We start from the raw sequence: 7,193 nt of genomic DNA, 5'->3' as shown, positions 1-7,193 counted from the left end.
CAGCGTACAATTACCTGCACAGTGTCTTCCACCTCAATGCTGGAATATATTTGCATTGAAACATACAGGACAAAGTAGATTTGCTGTTCACTCATTAATATGGACCTCTCGCAGGCATGCGAAGACAATCTCCAGTGGTGAATACATGCGGAATTCATTATGATGAGCAAGTTGTATTATCTAGTAAGCAGCATGCATCAGGTCAAGAAACTGCCCCTTAATTTCCCTGTCCAATTTACCCCCTCTGTAACTGAGACCATTTATAACTAATGCAGAGCTGCTCAGATCCGGAACAGTTGGCATACATCTCTTCAGTAAAACCCAGTGTAATGTTGACAGCCCCAGTAACCCTTTCCTCAACAGCTAAATCTTCCCAGATTGTACGTGCAAATATTGAATGAGGGATCATTAGGATACGGCCACTAGATTGAAAGATGCAGCATGGAACAGGCCCTCCAGCCCAATGGGTGCACAGCAACCTTTGAGCACCCGTTCGCACTAGGGTTTATGTTATCCCACTTTTGCTTCCACTCCCTACACAATTTACAGAGTCCAATAACTTACAAACCCGCATGACTTTCAAATGAGGGAGGAAATCAGAGAACTCAAAGGAAACCCACACTGTCACAGAGACAACATGCAAACTCCAGACAAAAGGCACCCAAGGTCAGAATTGAACCCAGGTCAAACAGCAGCTCTACCAGCTGTGCCCTGTGCCATCTCTGGTGATTCTGGTGAGTCTGCCCAGAAATAAGAATTAATTGGATGAGCTCTTGAATCGCCATATAGAAGGTTACGGGCATGCGCTGTTAAATAGCGTTAGTATAGATCAGTACTTGATGGCCAGCATGGACAGGGAGGGCCAAAGGGCCTGTTTCTGGGCTATATGACTAGGATTCCAAGAGAGAGATCCACTCCTTGGCTGAAATATAAATGTACCATTGAAACTAACCTTTCCTGTTAGTGTTCTAACTACATACAGTGTTCTAACTACAAATGCACCCTGTTCTAACTATGAATACATCCTGTGTCATGGACTCTATGTTGTTTCAATCTAAAAAAATACACATCCCTCAGAACACATTTCACAAAATGTATAGATTATAACTTTAAATACCCCTCTCCCACTCACCCCTGGCATGCTACAGTCCAAAACAATGTCCATGTCTATCAGACCCTGTGTGAAATACAACATTAAAGATCAGCCCTCCCTAACTTTGGTCTCTCAGATGACTGAGTTATCTTCAAAACGTACATCCTCTCCTTGCCACCCCTCCCAATTAATCCCATTTTACTGTGGGGTAGAAATGTAAATATGTCCATGTCTCCCAGTCCCTGTTACTATTCAAACTGCAATTGCTCAACACAATCTCAAAAGGCACCTTTGCCACAATTTCCCAAAGAAGAATATCAGTCACTGGTCATACCCAAATAATCAGTTCCCTTGGCATTAAAAGTATAGAAAGATCAGTGTTTTATAGAAAACTAGACCAAGTGGGACCTGTTGGGGGTGGCTGCGGCGTCACACACAAACTAACCACCCCCCCCCCCCCCCACACACACACACACACACACACTAACCCTTCCCCCTTGATATTATATGAATATTATTTATTTGCTACTTGTCCTCCATCCGCCGCCCTATCCACTCACGCATAGCCCCCAACTTTGAGGGCGTGGTTGGAGAGGGAGGGGGGTAGAGAAGGAGAGGGAGGGGGTAGAGGGGGAGGGGGAGAGGGTAGAGAGGGAGAGGGTGAGGGGGGTAGAGATTGAGGGGTGGGGGAGGGTGCGTGGCATCACAGGGGAGGGCCGGTCCCTGAACGCCACTCACCCATTGATCACAATATTAACCACTCTCTAGAGAGGGGGTGGGGGGTTGAGAGGGAGAGGAGGGCAGAGAGGGATGGGGGACAGAGAGGGGGTGGGGGGCAGAGAGGGAGGGAGGGCAGAGAGGGAGGGGGAAGAGAGGGCAGTTATACTAACCAAAGACCAAGTTTTCAGCCTGTGTTACAACTGTAATAACTACTCCACTTTTAAGTGTAACAATAATTGCTGGGGCAAGAGGCGACACAGTGGTGCTACTGATAGAGCTGGTGCCTCACAGTACCAGAGACCCGGGTTAGACTTAGGTGCCGTCTATATGGAATTTGCATGTTCTTCTTGTGACTGTGTGTGTTTCCTCTGGTATTCAGTGTCCTCCCACATCCCAAAGAGGTGCTGGTTTGTAGGTTAACAGGCTTCTGTAAAATAAACTGCCCCTAATGTGAAGGGAGCAGATGAGAAAGTGGAATAATATGTATCAATGATTTAGATGAGGGAATCGAAGACTTTGTGGCCAAGTTTGCAGATGATATGAAGACATGTGGAGGGGCAGGTATTGTAGAGAAAGTAGGGACTCTGCAGGAGGAGTTGGACAGGTTGGGAGAGTGGGAAAAGAAGTGCAGATGCAGTACAGCGTAGCAAAGTGTGCCATCATGCATTTTGATTGTGGGAATAAAGGAGTCAACTATTTTATAAATGGGGAGAGGATTCAGAAGTTGGCAAATGCAATTTTAGCATTGGGCCTTGTACTCGCTGGAGTTTAGAAGGATGAGGGGACCCCTTGTTAAAACTAATGGAATAGTGAAAGGCCTGGATAGAGTGGATGTGGAGAAGATGTTTCTACTAGTGGGAGAGTCGAGAACCAGAGAGCATAGCCAAGTCATTGGGTATTTTTAAGGCGTAGATTGACAGATACTTGATTAGTAAGGGTGTTAAGGGTTATGGAAAGGCAGAATGGGGTTGAGAGGGAAAGGTAGATCAGCCATAATTAAATAGCGGAGTAGACCTGATGGGCCGAATGACCTACTTCTGCTCCTATGACTTATGAACATATAGAACTAGTGTGAACAGGTGATCAAAAGTCAGTATTAGACTCTGTAGGTGGAAGGACCTGTTTCAATGCTGTCTCTTTAAACAAAAAAAGTGACCAGTAGAAACAAGGTGCTGGTTTACAGAAAAGACACAAAGTGCTGGATTAACTCAACGGGACCCGAAACGTCCCATTGTTCTATCCATGTTCTCCAGAGATGATTCCCGACCTGTTGAGTTACTCCAACTCTTGGTGATTTTTACAAAATAAATGTCTATGGACCTATTTTCAGAATAGCACACTAGCAACATCAGTGAACAGAAGCCGTGTGAATGCTGGGATTTGCATGATTTTCATTCTGTTAAAAGTAGAAGCAATGTTTCAGCTGAGCGGATAACCCAGTGACCTGTGAGATCTCCAATGATCTGTTACCAGAGGATTTATACATACAATCTATTCCACTTTCACGCGGGATGCTTTTTACTTCACGTTCCAAGTCTGTGAATTAAAAAATTACCCGGATGCCTCCGTTATGAATATTCCACTCTGTACGTACGTCTGTGGTAAGCTGACTGGAAGTAGAGGGGATCTTGTGTATAGTACATGCGTGGTGTCTCAAAACACAGCTACTACCTTTCTGTAGGCATTGTAAAGGTTGTCGGACTGCCTACTTTCTTTTGATTTTTTTAAATTCCTATGGCATTAGTCTTAATAGTTTTTGTTTTTTTTGTTTTAGAGATACAGCTGGGAAACAGGCCCTTCGGCCCACCGAGTCCGCACCGACCAGCAACCCCCGCACACTAACATTATCCTACACACACTCGGGACGTTGTACACGGCCCACCTCCCATCCGTCACCTGGACACTATCGATCAATTCAAATCACAACTCAAAACACACCTGTTTAGATTAGCATACCCGACATAACTTCCACCATGTTCACCCTGATTTTAATGACTTAAAATGTTTTGTGTATTTTTTGTTTTTTTGTTTTTTGTTTTTAATCAACTTGATTTTAATATTGATAAATGTATTGTGATTTTATGTCCTGTAAGGTGTCCTTGGGTGTCCAGAAAGGCGCAGCAAATAAAATGCATTATTATTATTATTATTATTACACTTATGCCAAGCCAATTAACCTACATACAGTACCTGTACATGTTTGGAGTGTTCTGTCAGCTGAGTTCTGAGTTCTCTCCCCAGGTCCATCGAAGATATTTTGTTGACTATCTACTGAGTGAAGATCTCATGTTTCCACCTCCTTATACAGTTTGGTTGCAGAACCAATGAACTAACGTCGAGCTTTCCCTTTACACATTACTCATCTTAGGACACAGGAGTAAAAGTATTATTATCCTTGTGACATGGTGATCTATTTGTACATTACACTATGTCAACGGAGTGGCACAGCTTGTAGAACCACTAATTCACAGCACCAGAGATACGGATTCAATTATTGCCATGGGTCCTGTCTGTGTGGAATTCTCATGTCCCCCCGACTGCATTGGTTACTTTTTGCCGCTCATGTTCCATCCCACATTCCCAAGATGCGTGGGTTGACAGATTGATTATCCCTAATTATCCTCTAGTCTGTAGGTCAGGCGTAGAATCTGGGTCCATTGATAAATGGAGAGAGAATTGAAAAATAGGAATAGATTAAAAATGGGGAATTGATGGTTGGCAAAGAATGACTTGTTTCTGTGCTATATCTCTCTATCAATCTATGGCAAATCTTGGAATAGTAACGCAAGAATCAAAGCCTGACCCACAATATATGTTAACTCAAGTATGAAGCTCCAGTTGGGAGAGGTACTTTAGTTTATTTATTTTAGTTTAAAGATACAGCGCGGAACAGGCCCTTCGGCCCACCAAGTCTGTGCTGACCAGCGATCCCCGCACATTAACACTATCCGACACATACTAGGGACACTTATACCAAGCCAATTAACCTATAAACCTGTACATCTTTGGAGTGTGGGAGGAAACCGAAGACCTTTGAGAAAACCCACGCGGTCATGGGGAGAACGTACAAACTCCGCACAAAACAGCACCCGTCGTCGGGATCGAACCTGTGTCTCCGGCACTGCAAGCGCTGTCAGGCAGCATTTCTACCGCTGCACCACCGCACCGTACCTGTGTTGTAGTTTTGTGGATTAGGCCCTTTGATGGAAGACATAATCTTTGGGGTGAACAAGTGGTCATTTCTCTAGCTTCCCCATTCCCACTCACCTCTACAGAGTTACTTTTATAAGCGACAATTTATTCAATCTAATAATTCACACTGACAACTTTCCAACATATTTTCAGTGTTATTTTCATGAAAATAGTTTTAGGAAAACAAACAAAACAAGGCACATTCTTGAAATTGGGACAAGTATGTAATAAGTCCAGATGCCTAACAAACGATCTTCAAACTTGAAAACGAAAAATATAAGGCAAGTTTGAAAACTTTCTATTTTTTTTAAGAGTTTTCTTTTAAATTCAGAAGGTAATAAAAACACCGTCTTTGCAGTTCTAAATGTAATTTAGCAGGCCTTAGCTTTGAATCAACTCGGCAGCAAGTTGTGCAAGAGGAGCAAGACAGCTGTCTTGTCCAAAAAAAAGGGCTTGCTGTCTGGCTCAATGTGTTTGCAGTTAAAGCAAGGAGTGAGGAAACACTTCACTCTGCCGCATGTTAACCTTTATGGTCTATTGCAGCAGGGGGTAATAAAATGCTGTGTCCGTTTCTTTGTTCTGATGTACCTAGGGCAGACACCTTGGCACCACATGCTTTTGATGTAATAACGTACATATGTGCAAGTTTATATATATGTCGTGTGGGGGTGAGGGGGAGAGTTGGTGTGGGGGTTTGCGAGAGATCGCCACAGATTGTGAAAGGCATGGATAACATGATACCATTCCTTAAGGTGTAAAAGGCTGTGAATGTCCGTGTATTTGGACCAGGTTTCTGTGGAAATGCTGCTGCTGCATTGCAGTACCTAATGAGAAACAGGAACTCAAATGTGTGGAACGGAAAGGCATCTCAGAAATTATTGGTTACCATTGCTGCCAACCCATTGGTCTAATGCCAGATATAACAAGTCAACCTCAGGCAAGGAATGCAGCCCACAATCTGAGCCTCGGAAATCTCTGGCCTGTGACCTCTCAAATTATATGGCACATTGACGCAGCAGGTAGAGCCGCTGCCTTGCAGTACAGGGGGCACCAGTTCACTCCTGATCTTCAGTGCTGCTTGTGCGGAGTTTGCTCCTTCTCCCTTGACTACGTGGGTATCTTTCGAGGTGCTCCAATTCCCTTACAAATCCTGAGGACAAGTGGTTAGGTGGATTAATTGGCCATTGTAAATTGCTTCTAACCTGTAGGCCAGCGAGAGATTTTGGGGTATGTGGGGATATTAAGTTCCTGGGGAAATTACTGAGAGGGTGTACAGTATACATGAGCAGCAGAGCGACAGCGGGCCGAGGATGGGCCATGGAGAGGTGGTCGTGCCGCAGAGAACAAAGAGAGACCTGGCAGAGTGGGGATCGTGGGGGGGGGGAGGGAGCTACCAAGAACGAAGAGGGACCAATAGGACTCTAATGAGTTATTTTCTAACTTTGTCAACGCCAGATACCTGTGTACTTTGTGTATTGTATGCAAAAACAAAGAATTACACTGTACCTGGATACATGTAACAATTAAGTGTCATTGATTCTGTGAATGTACGCATTCAATGGGGTGAATAGCTTCCTTCTATGAGAGGAAACATATTGTATGAAATCCCTATATGGACGATGAAGACTTTCATCTCCTCATCAACTCCTGTCGAGAAGGGGCGGACTTGTTGAATCTAATTCCACTGGAAAGATCAACAAACCAATGTCAGCATCATCTCCCTGGTCAGATCACCGATACTGAGCTACCAATCGCACTCAGTCAGCTCCCTTGGTCAGGCCACGTGATTCACAGGGCCAGTACCTGTTGATGTTATGGTCGTAATGACCACTGGGGAATGGGTCAGCACACAAAGAGCTCCTGCGGCCATCGCAACCACAGTACATTGGTGAAAAAGCCCCCCATGAAGGTCAAGCAAAATGGAGGAGAGGGAGAACATTCCCTCCCCATCGCATGATGAATTGTCACCAAAATGTCACCTTGCAGTTAGTAGACCCAAGCCTCATGTATTCTGTGCGTGGGTGAAAATGACAAACTGGGTAACGTGATATACTATATGGGAAATGTGTTCTACTGATAAATCACTTCTACTATAAACCTCCCAACTCCCACAGTAACCTGGACTACACTTCCACCCAACGTGCTTCTTGCCAAGACACTTTTCCCTCCATCGCGCTGCAATTGCTCC

This window comes from Amblyraja radiata, chromosome 11 (genome assembly GCF_010909765.2).
Source record: "Amblyraja radiata isolate CabotCenter1 chromosome 11, sAmbRad1.1.pri, whole genome shotgun sequence".
Lineage (NCBI taxonomy): Eukaryota > Metazoa > Chordata > Chondrichthyes > Rajiformes > Rajidae > Amblyraja > Amblyraja radiata.
Note: the sequence above shows the minus strand (reverse complement) of the source record.